At 46.8% G+C, this 18,004-nt stretch overlaps 1 protein-coding gene across 1 annotated transcript in view; it reads right to left on the bottom strand.

Moving 5' to 3' along the window:
- Positions 1–14,984, bottom strand: part of LOC101477544 (carbohydrate sulfotransferase 8) — a 42,700-nt gene extending 27,716 nt beyond the window's left edge. The window contains exon 1 of the mRNA XM_004571525.4: positions 14,736–14,984. The gene's annotated coding sequence lies outside the window, so the exon portion shown is untranslated. The remainder of the gene's footprint in view (positions 1–14,735) is intronic.
- Between the last annotated feature and the right edge of the window lie 3,020 nt (positions 14,985–18,004).

Here is an 18,004-nt window from a genome sequence, read left to right as displayed (position 1 = left end):
GAAAATAAACACTGTTGTGACAGTGATGTTCACTGTTCTGATGGTATATATGCATCAATCTATCAATCGTTTGTTGTAAGATTCAGATAATTATTTTTTAAAAGCGAGACATTTGAAATGAGAATAAGAAAGAAAAGTATTTCTTTGTGCCCCCCTCTCCATGTTAATGCCCTACCTGCCCCCTGGCAACACTTTGCTAGACCCGCCCCTGCACAGTTACCAGCTGTCAGCTACCTAAAAAAGGATCCTGGTGTTATTTGTCTCTCAGAAACAGTTCATAACTTCAACTCATCCATGTCACCTAAAAGGTAAACCTGTTTCTCCATCACAGCTCTGATGGTTCAGTAAGGACATCTCCTGGTTTCATCCTCATGTTTCCCTCTCACCACATATCCAAACCAACATCATGACCAGCAGCTTTACAGCTGTGGCTCCAGCAAACATCAGCTGATACTAGAAATTAATATTAAATAAATTCTAACAACAGCTGATCAAGCTTGAACGTGCTGCTGTTGTTTAGTGCGACATCCGCTGGTTTCCTCTTTCTGGCGCAAAGTGGGCGATAAACAAACAAGAGAGACGATCAGCTGATCATTGATCAGTTTCATGATTGAAGTAGAAACAGGAGAGGGAGGGGAGAGAATGAGAGAAGAAGAGGCAGCTGTGCAGCAAAGACACAGAATAACTGCAGCTTTGTGTCTTTTTGTAGCTGAATTACGGGACAAACTGTTCCTTTTCACCTCAATAAGAAACGCGTAATATTTTCTCTGAATACCAGACGGGACGGCTGGCAACTCTAATAACTTATGAACAAAATAAAGTTCAACATCATTAACATCATAGCACCACCCAGCTGTATAGAAACTCCGTCATGCTAGCTAGCACGCAGTACGGAGAAAGTCAGAATAACGAAAATAAACTCCACCTAAACTTGGTTCATATCTGACCCAGAGAGACTGCAGATCATAACTTCTTACCTGAAGTTCAGTTCACACTCGGACCGGCGGCCGCCTCGGGTCTCTTTTCCTTCTGCCTCCCTTTTCCTTCATCCACCTGCTGGCCTCCACCACTTGCTAATGTTATTGAATCTGTGGAAGCTCCGCGATGCCACCACACGAAGTAACGAGTAACGACCCTATCTAAATCCCAGTAACGACTAACGCGCTCCTGGTTTTGGCATAATAACTAGTTACCGTGCTCGTTACCACAATAATAACGTAGTTACTGTAACGCGTTACTTAATAACGCGTTAGTCCCAACACTGGTCCCCAGTTTACCTTTTTTGCTTCCTTCTGACCACTGCTCATGCTGGGCCTTCACCTGGGTCGGAGTTTCCTCCAGGACCAGGTCACACTGACTACTTTTCTGACTATTGTCATTTCTTCGTCGTCGTCTTCTGTCTTACTGGCAGTTGGCGACCCACTGAATTAGAGCAGGTAGTTGTACTGCCCTCTAGTGGAAGAGAATGTCATTGTTCTGCCCGTTACTCACGCTAATTACGGCGGTCCGTTTGGTACTGGGCTGCGAGAGTTGAGGCTCGGGTTTGAAATTTATGGTTTTCACGGTTTTATCGGGTTTTTTAATCGTTTTTATCGTTAACTCTGTTTCCCTGGGTCTTTTCCTTGTGTGTTATGAATAAATCTTCTGTTTTTGGTACTGGTTTTATTTTGTTGTATTTATCTGCGACACCTTAAAAGCCGGTCCCGTGGCCCAGTGGTTGGGAAACACTGTATTAAACTATATTATATCAAATCACAGAAGGGCTGCAACAATTGACTGAGTATTTCGAATAATTTAATTAGGAAAAATTTGACAAATTTTTTGCGTCAATGTTTCGTTTAAGGCACGGCTCTGTAGTGTGCTATCGTCACCATGGAAACGGTTACCATGGTAAATCTTAATACTGAACTGAGGCCTCAGTTACACAGGTGACTGCCTGGCAACCGTTGCTAGGGAAGCATGTACTCATCAAGTGGTCGGTTGGTGGAGCTGCACCAAAACCTCGTAACCAGAAACAGAGACCGTCAAAGTAAAAGTCTTGCCTTTGGAAATATGTTGGTTTAAGCAGTGCAGCACAGCTTTTACTTTGAAGGTGTCGGTTTTCACAGTTTCGCCGCAGCTCGGAGAGTAAATGGCGAGTGAATCACTCCCGTCTCCAACAGTCTGATTTATAACAAAGGAAACGAAGAGCACCACGTTGATTTTATCATCGCTCTCAAAGCAGTGGCTGTGATCTGTTTGCGATAAGGACGGTTTTCAGCCGCAGGCGGATCGACCTCGACGTCTGAGATCACCGCTGAGACGCTTTGTTCTGTTTTCTGAAGTTTTACAGCAGAAACTTTTGTTCCTCTAATAATAATAAATGTGTTATTAAGGTTTCTATTAGCGACGAGTGGCTGATGATTTATAGCATCACGCTGCAGCAGCTCATTCTGCTGAAACGAGGATAAACAGCCTGCATTTAAATAAAACAGGGCGGCTGAGAACAAGACGCTGCGTGCAGAAAGAATCCAGCCAAGCTGGTTTGAGTGTTTGTTGGCAGGATTAAAGAAAAACCATCAGGCTGCATCTAATGAAGCATGAAATACTGAGAACAAATAATCAGGTTTCTGAGTATTTTCCCCCAAACAGGTCGCAGTCCCAACTGAAGATTCATTTAGTCAGAAAACCAAGAACACGGCAGGAAACTCAGAGGAACGAGTCACAACGAAGAGTCGAGAGGACGACCCCTCCTCACGTCCTTGTCGAGTCAAACTCTGGGCCTCCAGCTGACCGCTCGGCAAGGACGCTTCAATCCTGCCGCGCCCGGATTAACATGACGGCAGGAGATGGATACCCTGCAGTGTGATGGCAGAGCTCCACGCCGTACACCACAATCACACCTCCCTGAGCGACATCATCAACACTCTGAAACAGGAAACGCCCGCTGTCATCGAACCGCCACAGACGTTTTGAGCTGCGTCAATATTGTGACTGCAGCGCTCACAGATTATTGACACGCTGAAGGAAACCACGGAACAAACGAGAGCAAACAATCAGGGTAAACTGCAACAGGAGAACTCACGCTAACTGCACTGAGGGAGAAACTACAGAGAAAATATGAATAAAGTGTGACACAGTACAAGCACCGAGTCTGCTGGTCTGGGCTCGTGTTCCTCCACAGCTGCAGGACGAGTCCCACCAACAGCTGAAAGTTACAGGAACATGTTTGCAGAAGATTTCCTCACTTTTCTTCAAACTTTTGTTCTCCTAGTATCTGAAAGTAAAGTGTTTTAAGAACAAATACATGTGCTGACTTTGTCGTTGCGGTGCTCTCCAGCAGGACCGGGAGAGTATCCTGAGTTATTCACATGGTTCCTACAGGAATCATTCAGCAGCCTCGTACCTGCAGGACGTGTTCACACGCCGGTTTGGTTGAAGTCAAAGCTAATGAGACAGCAGCCTGAACACTTATGTACAGTTGGTACATAAAATGAGAGCTTGTGCAGGCGGCGGCTGCCCAGGAGGGCAAAGAAAGCCGATAAAGGAGTCATTTTTAACAGTAAGCAGCTCACCGAGAAATTCCACCTCTGTGTAGCTGCACCACAGACGCTGAGACAGCCTCCATCATCACGGTTACAGTCGGTCTTTCGCTCTGCTTTGTGTGCAGATACAAAGACAGAAAATGGGCTGCGTGAGCGAGGCTGCAGCAGCTCGCTCAGACCGTTTAGTGCTAATTGTTCAGAGTTCAGGATGAGGCCAAGGACAGCGTGCGGGCTGAGAAACGAGCCAGAGCTCGGGGACAAAGAGTCCCACGCTGCCCCTGAAATGAAGGTGACCCGAGCTGGAAAGCGAGCGGAGGCACGAGTGGCGTTTCTGCAGCTTGTTTGATACTGTGGACTTTCCACTGTGCTTCCCTGATCTCTGAGTTCAGCTCCTCACACTCAGCAGCAGCACAGCGCTCGACACACAGCAGGAGTTTCTGTGCCGCTGCCGCGTACGTTAACTGATCATCCTCGCGGCCCAAATCAGTTTTCTACTTCCTGCCTTCTCGACTCCGTCCGCTGTTTTCGGCACAGCGGGTGTCACCACGAAACGAGATTAACTGACGGTGTTTAACGCAGACAGATCACCATGGTAACTGACGATGGTCTGACCTGTTTGTATGTTTATCACAGTGAACATTCAGTAAAACAAACACTTCATATACTCAGTGTCTCATTGGACTGTGGGACCGAGCTGAGCAGGTGGGTCCAGTTTGAAGTCTCAGAAATAATTTACCATGTCAGCTGACATAACACTGCTTTGTTCTTCTGCAGCACTTATCTTAGTCTCACCATTTTACTCTGGGTCACCTGTTCCTCTGACACTGTCCGACTGAAGGAGGAGATGAAAAGGATTCAAACACCTCGTTTAATGGGAGCACACTGAGGTTAGTTATGGAGTTCCACAGGGTTCAGTGCTAGGACCAGTTCTGTTTACATTATACATGCTTCCCTTAGGCAGCATCATTAGAAGACATAGCATACATTTACACTGCTATGCAGATGACACCCAGCTCTATCTGTCCATGAAGCCAGATGACACACACCAATGAGTTAAACTGCAGGAATGTCTTAAAGACATAAAGACCTGGATGGCCGCTAACTTTCTGCTTCTTAGTTCAGATCAAACTGAGGTTATTGTACTCGGCCCTGAAAATCTTAGAAATATGGTATCTAAGCAGATTCTTACTCTGGATGGCATTACCTTGGCCTCCAGTAACGCTGTGAGGAACCTTGGAGTCATTTTTGACCAGGACATGTCCTTCAATGCACATATTAAACAAATATGTAAGACTGCTTTCTGCCATTTGTGCAACATCTCTAAAGTTAGAAATATCCTGTCTCAGAGTGACGCTGAAAAACTAGTTCATGCATTTATTACTTCCAGGCTGGACGACTGTAATTCATTATTATCAGGATGTCAAAAAAACTCACTGAAAAGCCTTCAGCTGATCCAAAATGCTGCAGCAAGAGTCCTGACAGGGACTAGAAAGAGAGAGCATATTTCTCCTGTATTGGCTTCCTGTTAAATCCAGAATTCAAAATCTAATTCATGTTTCCATCATTTACCCAGGAATAAAAATGTAATTTTCTTGGATCTCTCCGACTTTTACTCCCTGAAAAAGAAACATACATCCCCATGGACATCTTTTACTTTAATAAAGCATCACATTTAATGAGAAATGTCAAACTGCGCCTCTGACAGGAGCATTTGTGGCGATGCAGCTTTCTGATCTTTGAATCACCTCAGCTGAAATACTCTGTCCGTCCTTACAGACGACTGCACGGAAATATGAAATAAACATAATCAGGAATATAATCTGCAAATCCGATGAGTTGATAAGCCACCTCCTCCGGCACAATAAAGGGCTTGTGTGGTCCCCTCGACGCGAGCTAGGAAGATTAATCCCTGTCATTCCGTTATGGGACTCTAATCTTATGGGATAACATATACGGAAATCTCCACCTCCGTTCACGTTTATCCGCAAGCTGCAGCACGAGGTGGACAGCAGGGTGGAGGTCCTGCGTTAAGTGTGAGGTCACTCCGGCTTATCGTCACCTTTTCCATCTGTTCCCTACGTTCTCTCCGTGCCTCTCCTGAACTCGGACGAGCTGATCAGGTCACGCGATAAATGTCATGATTTATATGATGAGTAAAAGTTGTAGGTTATCAGAAGAGAGGCACCTCTCCATCATACTAGCACACCAACCCACGCCCAGAGCTGTGGACTGGTGTGGGACCCGGGGCATGGGGCGACTGCTGGAGCCAGTTTTTGTGTTTGCTTTCAATCTGGAGTCAGACCTGATCTAGACCTGGGCCCTGTTTCAGGAAGCCGGTTTAGTGCAAACTCTGAGTAAGTATACCCTGAGTTAACGAAAACTCTGGGTTTTCGGTTTCACAAAGCGAGTTTAGATTAATTCTGAGTGAGTTACTATGACGACACACTCCGTGAAGCTAACCTGCCCCCTAGCAGGTTTACTTCAACTAACCCTGACTGTCTCCGCCTCTTTGTCAGAAACCTGACAGTAGGAAGTGTCAGACATGGCGTGCTCCTTCCTTGAAGAGCCAGTAGATGTTGAAGCCCAAATTCTCCGCAGAGCTCTCCGCCGGGAGAGAGTGATCAGAGCGCGTTCGGACATTTTATCATTTCCTGATGATTTCCTGTGTGAACGTCACCGTTTTTCAGCACAATCTATAATTTATTTGAATAACATCCTCAGGCCTAATATTGCTCATGTGACACATCGCGGACATGCTCTCAGTTCATTACATATTATTTGTATTGCACTTCGGTTTTTTGCAAACGGGAGCTTTCTGTATAATATTGGTGACGCTGAGCACGTTTCCAAGGCTACCGTCTGTCGGGCAGTCAGGAATGTTACAGTTGCACTGAAACGTCTCCTGCACTCGTCTGTGGTGTTCCCCGGTCATAGACCCACAAGATTTATCAAAGAGGGATGCCACAAAATTGCAGGTATCAGGATGACCAAAACTTAATTCATGATGTGGTGATATTTGAACTACTACTTAAATTTTACATTTATTCTCACGGTTCCCAGGCGTGATTGGCTGTATAGATGGCACTCACATTCCAATCATTGCTCCTTCAGTAAATGAAGGAGACTATGTGAACAGGAAGTCTTTCCACAGCATTAATGTACAGGTACATAGTTCCCTGTAGCATTTCAAACTAACAAATTATTTCATTATAGTAATGGATGCTAATTTGTGTTCTCTGCACTGTGAAGATCATATGTGATGCTGCCAACATTATCACAAATGTGGAAGCCAACTGCTCAGCCTCTGTGAGTGGTGGTGGTGGAGGACCCCCACCTGTTTTTCGGGCCTCCGCTTTTTTTCTGTTGGCTATAACGGGTCACATTTGAGCATACAGAGTAAGCAAATATGTACTTGTAATGTGCTCAGATAATTTCAATAAGTGCTTACAGAGGGGAAATTAATGTAGCCTCTAACTGCAATTGATTTACATGGGACACACAGACCAAGCACTATGGCTCATAATACAATTACACCTTACCTGTTTGGACTATATTTTTATATTTCATTTTTACTTGCTGCCAGGAACGTTTGGGGCCTGTTGGGTTGCACCTGCCCTCACATCACATCACAAAATAAAATGTATGAAATAAAAAATAAAATGTAATAAAATAACGTGTTAAATGGGTGGAAATCCCTCGATCAATGTTTAAATTAACACTCACGCATTGACTCTGTCGGCTATGTTTTGCCATGCATGCTCACTTTCTTTTGCAGCTGTGGCTGTGTTACTTTTTTTCCGTGGAATTTGCATGTTATCGGCATATGCTGCCATCAGAATTTCGGCCTCAAGCGCTGTAAAATACATTGACCGCGCCTTCTTTCCCTCCGTCTCCATGGTGACTCGCTTAATCTGTGCTCCACTAATCAGGGCTTTATGTATCCTCGTGCGCGCGCTTCACTTGGGGTTAAAGCAACTCCGCGTTGATTGAACTAATTGTTATCAGCCTTTCTGAAACCGAATATTCCGAGTTGGACAGTTCGGGGTTACTCAACCCTGAGTATCGTTTTTCACTCTGAGTTTTCTAAACCGGCTTCCTGAAATAGGGCCCAGGTCTCAGTCAGACCCAGTCTCAGTCGGACCCGGTCTCAGTCGGACCCGGTCTCAGACCTGGTCTTGGTTTTGTCGGTTGTCCTGGAGTCAGACCCGATCCTGGACTTTGGGGCTAGTTTAGTTCTCTGCTTTAAATCTTGTTTTGGACTTTGGACCTGTAGCTGGACATTGACCCAGATACTGAACTGGTTTTGGATGTGGTTTGGGCCATGTACTTGGAGATGGGACTGCTCTCTCAAACCTGGAGTTGGTCATTTGGACTTTAAACCAGTGGGTCTGTTGGTGATGGATAAATACTTTCCCCGAGTTTCTAACTTGATTAAACAGCTACCAGCACAGGGACTTTTTGGAGGCTTTTTTCCTGCTGCGAGTGGAGCAGACAGAAGAAGCTGGAGGTGGAGCTCCTATAAATGTGTGATCGTGGCTTTAAGCTGTCCCAGGTTAATTCTCTGGGGTGTTTCTGAGTCTAAATAAATCCATACAAGCCCGGCTCATTCCCACAGCAGTGGGTCACAGCAGTCTGGCTCCAGCGAGCCAAATGAATAATGAAACACGCTGAAAGGCAGAACTAAACAAGCTGCTGAGCAGCAGCGTCGCTTTGTTCTCATCATTAATGTCACTAATCCTCTGAGCCCGCCGGCTGCACAGCTACTCTTAATCACTGGCGATCCAGAGACCGCCGCCCCCGATATCTGGAGGCGGTTTCTCACCCGCCAGTTAGAGCGAATTATTAACTAGAATGACCTCTGATGACCGGCTCAAACTTTCCACACAAAGGACTCATTCAGACCCACAGAGCCCTGTCCGACACACGGGCAGGTGGAGAGGACAGGTGGAGCAGACAGGTGGTCAAAAGTGCTTCAGATACACAAACAAGCAAAACACACTGAGGAGAAAACCTTACCCAGCTCCTCACCTCCACCTTTAACATAAAATCAACACTTAAAAACAGGGTGAGAACAAACCTCCACCTTCATCCTTATATTTCATTGTGTTAGCAATAGGCTAAGATGTTAGCTCTGAGCTAATAATCAGAGCAGTGAAATGAAGCAGTGCTTAAACACCTGCACAGGTGTGCGGACACCAGCCTGTGAGAAACGAACACTGCTGCTGATGTTTACAGCATTTCAGCACTCGTGCCGTCAGGCAGGAAAGCAGAACGAAAATGGAAGCACGATAAGCTCCACGTTTCTTACCAAGTGTTTAGAGATTGTCTAAATAACTATCAGCGCACCATCAAGGTAGAAAGAGCAAATTATTTCTCCAAGATAATCTCTGGTAATCCTAAAGTTCTATTCAACACAATCAACTCTGTCCTGCGCCACTGCAGCCATATCTGAGACGGCCTCACACGAAAGTTCTTTACTGAAAACATTGATGATATCCGAGCACATATCCCGCTCCCATCCCAAGACCCCTCTGAACCACCTGCATGTTCATTCCTTTTCTCCGAATTTAAACCAGTTTCATTATCCCATCTCACTGATATAATAATGCACATGAAACGTGCCCCTTGGATGTGTTACCTACACCATTTCTCAGAGATGTGCTGAAGACAGTCGGCCCTAACATCCTCGTTATTGTAAATAGCAGCATCTCAAATGGGACTGTTCCTCATTCGTTTAAACAAGCTGTTGTTCAGCCGCTTCTAAAAAACCTGGTTCAGACCCGTCAGTTCTTGGTATTTTCAGACCAATCTCTAAGCTGCCATTGTTGTCTAAGGTTCTTGAGAAAGTCGTCCTCCACCAACTTTCCTCATTCTTAGACACACTAATATTCTGGACAAATATCAGTGTGGTTTCAGAGCCTTCCACAGCACAGAGTCTCTACTGAAGGTGTTCAATGATGTGCTTCTAGCTGGTGACTCTGGAAAAAGCACAGTTGTCATCCTTCTAGACCTGAGCGCAGCCTTTGACACTGTCGACCACACAATCCTGTTAAACCGTCTACAGACGTGTCTGCATTCGAGGCTCTGCTCTAACATGGTTTGCCTCTTACCTGGAGAGCTGATCCTACTCTGTGATGCTGGGTAACAAATACTCCTCCCAGCTACTCTCACCTGTGGAATACCTCAGGGCTCTATTCTGGGCCCGGCCTTGTTCTCCTTATACATGCTCGCATTAGGCTCCATTTTTCAGAAACACCAGATCTCCTGTCACTCCGATGCAGACGATGCACATTTCTACCTCTCTCTAAAACCAGGTGCTGACAGTACGCTGCAGAAAGTCTCAGAGTGTCTTAGCGACATACATTGCTGGATGTCTCTGAACTTTCTCAAATTAAATCACGACAAAACCGACATGATAATCTTCGGTAAGCAGGACTCTGTTAGTCTCATAAGAAACGATTTGGGCCCATTATCAGCTCGTGTACATCCCCACGTAAAAAATCTTGGTTTCATGCTTTCCTATCGTCACGTCTTGACTACTGTAACTCTCTCTATTTAGGCATCTGTCACTCAAGCCTGTCCCGCCTGCAACTTGTTCAAAATGCAGCCGCAAGGCTCCTGACGGGTACTAGAAACAGAGACTATTACTGCGATACTCGCATCTCTACATTGACTACCAGTTAAATATAGAATCGATTTTAAGGTTTTATTATTTGTTTTTAAAGCTCTCCATGGTTTGGCTCCAGGTTACATTTCAGATCTTCTTAGCTTGCACCGACCCACTCGATCTCTGCGCTCCTCCAGTCAGATGCTGTTATCAGTTCCACGCTCCCAGTTCAAATCTAGAGGGGACAGGGCTTTCTCCATTGCCGCCGAGACTCTGGAACAGCCTTCCCCCTTTCAGTAAATCCTCTTCATCCTTGGAAGTCTTCAAATCGAATCTGAAGCCCTTCCTATTTTCCAAGGCTCTCTCTGACACCTCTTTTATTCTGCGATTCTGGTCTTTTATCTCATTGGGTAATGTTTGCATGTATTTTATGTTCACGTGTGCTTGTGTGTGCTTGTGTACATTTTTGTATATGTATTTGCATATATGCATGTACACATTTTTTTACAAACATATATGGATGTCTTACAATGTTTCTATAATGTTTTCATCTCATCTATTTTAATTCTTTTTATTATATCATCCCTCTGTTCAGCACTTTGGCCGACACTTGATGTCTTTTGAATGTGCTATATAAATAAAGATGACTTGACTCCGATGGGCGGAGAAACCCCATCACATGACAGATGAGCTGCAGGTGAACCGAGCTGACGAAGAGCTGGAGAGGTCGGGCACGAACGCTACAGTTTTATTTTAAAGAAAGACGCGGGGACCCGCTGCAGAGAGCTTCATCCAATCAGACGCTCGGACCGGAAACAGCTGGACGGTGTGAACATGGGACGATGGACAGATGTTTCCATACTTTCTAAAATAGATTAATCAGTTTAACATTGATAAACGTGAGACTCTCACACCGCCCTCAGCTGTGGGTGGTGTAGGTGTTGGTCTGAAAGCTCTCCGGTGAAGCTCGGTGCTGCCTGTGGTTAGGAGATGACTGTTCAGGACCCTGTGCCCCTGCAGAGACCGATGGAGGCGCTCTGCAGGGGCGGAGGTGTCCCTCTCCGATGTGTTATTCATGCCGGCAGCCTGGAAGAAGAGCCTCAGCATCCTGCAGCGCGGCTCTCCTCGTTAGCAGGAGGGATCGAGTTTCCTCGATGAGGCCGTCGGCTCAGATTAAAGGTGCTTATGGTAATTGAATCCTCACACGGTGAAAGTGCAGCTGAAACGAGTCGACACACGATACGACTGTTTCTGTCGGAGGAACGCACAAACACGTCCTGCTCCACTTCAAAGGAAACTGCAGCAAAGCAGCGCTCAGACCCGCCTCCAGATTAACCAACACGAACCTGGTACCACACTGTCAGTTTATCCAACACACACACACACACACACACACACACACACACACACACACACACACACACACACAACTGTATGCTATTATGCACTTGAATCAGCAGCAGCACTGATCAGTCCCTCACAGGCAGAAGGACGAGAAAACCAAGCGAACCACCTTGATGAGACAGAGACGTTTGTGACGTCCACAGACTCAGGATCAGAAACTCTTAGAAATGGAGCCACGCTTGCAAACATAATAGAATAGAATAGAAAAGCCCTTTATTGTCATTGTACAACACAACTGTGGAGCGAGACGCAGTAACACACGATCGATACAGGACGTTCGAGTCCAGAAGTTCCAGCAGAGGGTTACACAACAGTCACACCTGGAAGAGCAGTGGGCGGAGCCCGCGACACGACCACAGTTATTGAGACTGCAATGATCCGGTGATCTTTAAAGACGGGGACCATGTCTGCGACCAATCAGCTGCCATCATTAAAGCGACCCCGACACGTCTCTGTGACTGGATGTGGTCATGACATCCAGTCTGTGATGAATCCACAGGTTCAGAGACTCAGTGACGCTCAGTTCCTGCAGGGGGCGATCTCCCGCTGACTGGCTCTGACACAAGCTGCCCGAGAGACGCTGTGCACACCTGTTACCTGTTCAGAGACAGGTCACCTCCCACCAGGTGACCTTGTGATCCAGGTGTTGCACGCTCAGATGTTTCCCTCATCGCTCGGGGTCCCGTTTTCTCCAGTGTTATGGATCCATTAATGACAGACTCGGTCTCAGGTGAGCTCAGGTGTAAAACCTGCACACAACTCGACCTCGCCCGTGTTATTGTTCTTACTCCCAGCCCACGTCTACGTGATGTAGGGCTGGGCGATATATCGAGTTTTTAAAAAATATATTTTTATACGAGATAAGAGATGTGACAATATCCTTTATATCGATATAGTCTATGCTATAATTATAGTTGTGGAGCCGCAGGTTTGCCTCTCTTTCGTCCACTTTTGTCTCTACGCTGCGTTGCTCCGCCTCTCCTTCACTGACCACAACACCCCCTCCTCCCCCATCGCTTCACCTGCAGGCAGCGACAAGACGGACACGGCAAATCTCCGTTAACGAGTTACTGCGCATCGCCCCGTGCGTGGGGCTGGACGGCGTCAACGTGTTAACGAGCTAACCACGCTAACGCCCAGAGGTGCTGCACGGCCTAAAATCCTTTCATTTTCTCAAAAGTTGACAGCGCGCCTTATGTATGAGTTCTGGTTGTGCTCACTGACCGCGAACCGCTTCTCTGTGGAACACGGCGCTCAGCAATCTGACTAAAAATGTTTGAGTACGACTTTGCTACGGAGCCGCACCGCGTTACGGCTGCCGTAGTCTGGAGCCTCGCGGAGTGATACGTACTGTGCTTCAGCGTAATATCACCGTACTGTGTGCGTATAAGGACCATAAACGGCTCCTGTTCAGAGACGCGGTTACGAAGAGGATTTCAAACTCCAGGCTGTCGGTCACGCAGTAGAAGTTAAGAACAGAGCAGCTGCTTGTTGTTGTGCTCAGCGTCTGTTAGTTTACATTTTGACTGCACAGTTGTGAGCTCTTTGTTATGCACAAAACAACATTTTTTCTTTTATTTATGGAGCATGATTATTTAATAAATGCTGATAATTTATTTCTGAGTAATTGTTTCTTGTACATCTGCGCTGTGTGTTAATAAAAGTGCCTGTGTGACATCTGGGACACAGCTGTGACTAAACTCTCTGTTTGTTCTTACTTTATGGCTTAAAAATAAATATCGAGATATATATCGTATATCGCCATCCAGCTGTCACCGAAATCCAGCAGATGAAAGCTCAGGGTGGGACGCACCGGGCTGGAGAAACAAACACAGCCAGCAGCAGCACTCCCTGAACCGAGCGGTCAGATGGCGAGCGTTAACAGGTAACATCTATAAAATGATCGATCGGGGAAAACCTCAGTTTGATCTGTGACTCGTCCTAAACCCACACAGATCAGACTCGAGGTCGTGTTTATGAACGATAAATCACAGCGCTCCCTCCGCCTGCTCTGAGGTGCTCGGGTTTATTTCAGCCTCGCCGTCGCTCCGGTTTATTTTGGTTCAGTTTGTTACGGCCGAGGTCAGGTGACTCCGAGGGTCGTCGTAGGTGCAGCAGAGCTCCGTGTGCAGGTGGAGCAGCCGGGTGGCTATTTTTAGACACGAGGAGAGAAATTATTCAGCGCGATCGCAGCTTTTCATTCAACTGCTGCTGACAAAGGAGAAGAAGCAGCCGTCCTCCTCCTCCGTCAGCTTGACAGGTGGATCTGAGACCTGTGCAGGCTCCGCCCACAGCTGATATTGCACCCTGAAGATCAGGCGCCGCTCTTTCTCTTTGATCAGCTGCTGAGGATCCACACGGCAAACATCTCCATCTTTGTTTTCAGCAACTCCGCACGCGCTCAGTCTGCCACTGACATCACAGAAACAGACACCGCGACATCAACCGACACCCCGGCACCGCCCCCCTGCGACTGACGTCAGACGCTCAGACGAGTACACGAGAGATCAGTTCTGTTTCCCCATCAGCATCTGATCAACTTTAATCATTTTGTTGTCATGATTAAACAAATATCAACAGAGCAAACACAAAGAAATAAACTGGAATCAATTAGAGGAGCAAAAAATGTAACATCTGGATGACATAAAATAAATGAACAGAAACAAGAGAGTCTGTGTTCTTTTGATTTCTTTATCGGAAATGTTTTTCACGCTTCAGTAAAAGTAAAAGTTTGGATTTCTGGTCCTTCTTTAGGTGAAACCTAGTCAGGAAGCAGCAAACAGAGCGCCACAATAACAGTTCCAGGTGTCAAATAATGTGAGAAACGTCCACCAATCAGGGCCGCTCGAGCACAAACTACAAGCTGATCATCAAACACGGCTATCCAATTAGCTGCCCCGTTTAAAACCAGCAAAAGGAGGGGGGGCTTTTTCCTTACCTGTGCCCCGGGCCCCGTTTCTCTGTATCCGCCCCTGTCCGTAACCTTTCACTGGCTCAAAAAAACGCGGTTTAATCTGCGTTAACGGGGGGGCGGAGTCAGTGTTAATGACGAAAGCACTCCAAACACACCTGCTTTACTTTCAGCTGCTCCGCGAACCCCGCCGCTCGCCGTCGGGCTGTCCGGTCTACGTCACAGTATCACCGGAGTACCGACTGAAAGTGCGCCCGCTGCCCCCGGTCCTCGCTCCGCCGGCGCTCACCTGTGTGCGGCTCAGCATGGACGCAGTCCGCGGAGTTCTGTTCCGTCGGAAAGTCTGCGGGCGTCCCTCCTCCTCCGGTACTCAGTAAACGCTCTAACGGGCGCAGAGCTGCCGGTGAGCTGCGGTGTCCGCGGGCTGAGTTTGTTAGCGGCCCCGGAGCTGAAGGACTGGACTGAGAGTGTACTGTGAACGGGAGGGCAGGGCGGCGGAGCCCGACCGGCAAGCTCCGGGAGACACGGAGGAGGTTTGGTCAGACCACCACAATAAAAGCCCGCATTCGCCAAATCCTCAAAATAAAAGCCCGCGATGGTCAGGGCTGCAGAGGTGAATCTGATGTAACGCAGACACACACCAGAGTGACGTCACAGATTTAACTGTTAGGATTGATTTTATTATCATAACAGTTAAAACTGCTGCTCGGCAGATCTGTGTTTGTGCTTCTGCTTAGTTTTTATTGTTTCCTCTAATCCTAACCGTGAGTTAGGAGACAGGAGAGCGTCCTGTTTGAAAAATTCATTTCGTTTTAATGAGTTCAGCTGTTACAGCTGGAGGTCCATTTAAACCGCGTGAAAACAATAAACTGAATGTTAGCTTTGACATTTCTGTGTCCATCTGTGCAGTCACACACAGTAAGAGAATTTTATGCAATGACACATGAACAGTTATGTCATTGATGCTCAGCACATTAATGTGAGCCCAGTGTTATTAACAGAGCACAAATACAGTCAATAAAACAACAGGTTTACAGTTATTCATGAAGACACGTGAAAAAGCTGCTCCCTCCTTTAGCTCGCTCGGTATTTTTCCCTGTAGTGTGACTGTGTGCAGGTGTCTGTGACAAAAATAACACTTTAGAAAAATCGATGAAGATCTGAGCAGGTTTATGATGCTTTTATTTACCAGCAGGACAGGAAGCAGAGACTCTTATTATTGTTAAATTGACTGTAGAGCAGCCGTGTGTGTGTGTGTGTGTGTGTGTGTGTGTGTGTGTGTGTGTGTGTGTGTGTGTGTGTGTGTGTGTGTGTGCGCACCTCCTCCTCTCCCCTGCTCCTCCTGTCCTTGCTGTTTACCAGCTCTCTTCCTCCTCCTCTCTGGGGACCTCCGCCTCAGCGCTGCCTGCTGACTCGGTGTGTGAATGTGTATATTCCAAGAAACCGGAAAGACGAAGGAACAAGCTGCACAACAGGACCGAGTCCACCTTTACCTGTGATCTGTCTCAGGTGCGGAGGTCATGTGACCTGTTTACGAGACACGAGAGCAGCAGCAGGACCTCGATGTCACAGAGGCTGACCCCGGGAGCCCCGCCCTGAGAGGAGAGCGTGTTTAGTTTTGCCTGCTGTGAGTCGCTTTCTATCCTTTCAGTGATATTTAAGGTTACTCAGTTTAACCACGATGCCTCCTCAGCACCTCCCAGCTGACGTGCAGCTTCCTCCTGGGTGGAGGTGCCAGGGCAGACCCAGCTCAGCTGTGCTTATTTTTAGGCTGCGGTGCCTCGACCTGTGACCTCTAACCTCCCAGGTGTGAGGTGTTTACAGCCAGCTCTGAGCTGTGACCTCTGACCTCTGAGGCCTTTACAGTCAGAGTTTGAGTTTACAGAGACACAAGCGACTTCCCTCACGCTCACTCTGCTGTCCTATCGTGCATGTCCAGCCTGTCCTGTGGCGCCCCCTGCTGGTGTTTTATTAAATCCAGGATGTAGAGTGGAGGTGACAGACGTCCTGCTCCTTTGTGGAGGCACTCATTGATCTTTGTGAGCGGCTGTGAGCTGCAGGAGGAAGCAGAGAGCATCTGTGCTTCATCCTGATGATGATGAAGCTCCGCTGACAGCATCGTATCACTCGCTGTGTCTCCACGACAGCGAGGAGCTCCGTGAAACACCGCCTGTGTCCAGCTCACAGCTCCTGCTCATCATGGGTCATCCATCCAAGTCTCAGAGCAGGAACATCAGCAGCAGAAACTGAAACACACTCAGCACTTTATCATTGAACTCAGCGATGAGTTTCATACAGTTAATGGCCTGTCACGCTCACCCCAGTCGTGAAGTCTTTGAAAAACTCATCAGAAATGTGATTATGGAAGAGACTGGACATCAGCTGAGTCCAATGCAGTTTGCACAGAGCCCCATCAGAGGAGTGGAGGACACGTGTTTGACTGTACCGAATCTGAGGCTCAAACATGGGGAGAGTAAAGGGACTATGCAGCAGACTGTGACAGCACTGAGCAGCTCCTTCAGTGGGAGACTGCGGCACCCACGGTGTGGGACGGAGAGATTTCGCAGGTCTTTCCTCCCCACTGCTGTCAGACTCCATAATAAAGACTTTAACTGATCAAGCACACACATCCATACATATGCAATAATACTAAGTGCAATAATCCTTTCTGTCATCGTTGTATTTTTACTCAGTTGTATATAGTATTTGTATTTGTATTCTATTTTTATCTTATTGTATATTTATTTTATTCTACTGTATATAGTATTTTATTTTATTCTATTCTGTACAGTTGTGTACTGTATTTATTCTTATTATATTCTAATTTTTGCGTCATAACTTTTGCACTGTCCACTCCTGCTGTGACAAAACAAATTTCCCACGTGTGGGACTAATAAAGGTTATCTTATCTTATCTTATCTCTGCTTCTAATACAACACAGCCCCAGATTTTAATCAACAGACTCTTAGTCTGAAATCAGGAAAACCTGGTGGGCTGGATTTGACACTTTTTAACTGACACATCACAACGAGTGGGAATAAATGGGGCTCTGAATACTAACGCATCGTGTCATCACAGTCCATCACGGACTCTGAAGGTACGAGACACGGCTGCCCATTGAGTCCTCTGAGTTTTGCTCTAAACATCTTCCACCTAAAGCCACTGAGTGGGTGCAGACTGCACTGATGCTGGGGGGTAAGCTCATCATCTCCCGGTGGAAGGCCCCTGCCACCCCACCTGTTACTCTGTGGTAGCATCAGCTAAGGAGGCTCGCCGCACTAAAACGTCTGTCATACAGGCTTCTGAAGGAAGTGGAGTGCTTCCACCTGATGCGGGATCCTTCAGAATAAAAGGATCAAATTAAAACTCAGAGTGGGACAGACACTGGGATCCTAACGGCCCTGAGTAGCACTGCAACATCCACCCCCAGGCTTCTTCATCCAGCTTGCTTGCTCTCCTGGCAGCAGCAGAAGCAGCGACATGTGTCACCATATGTTTAAATAACCTCCAAAAACAAATGTTATTTTCAACCACATAGTGCCTAAAGTTGCACTGGTA

This window comes from Maylandia zebra, linkage group LG7 (genome assembly GCF_041146795.1).
Source record: "Maylandia zebra isolate NMK-2024a linkage group LG7, Mzebra_GT3a, whole genome shotgun sequence".
In the NCBI taxonomy this organism is placed as follows: Eukaryota; Metazoa; Chordata; class Actinopteri; order Cichliformes; family Cichlidae; genus Maylandia; species Maylandia zebra.
This window is presented reverse-complemented; position numbering and strand designations above follow the sequence as displayed.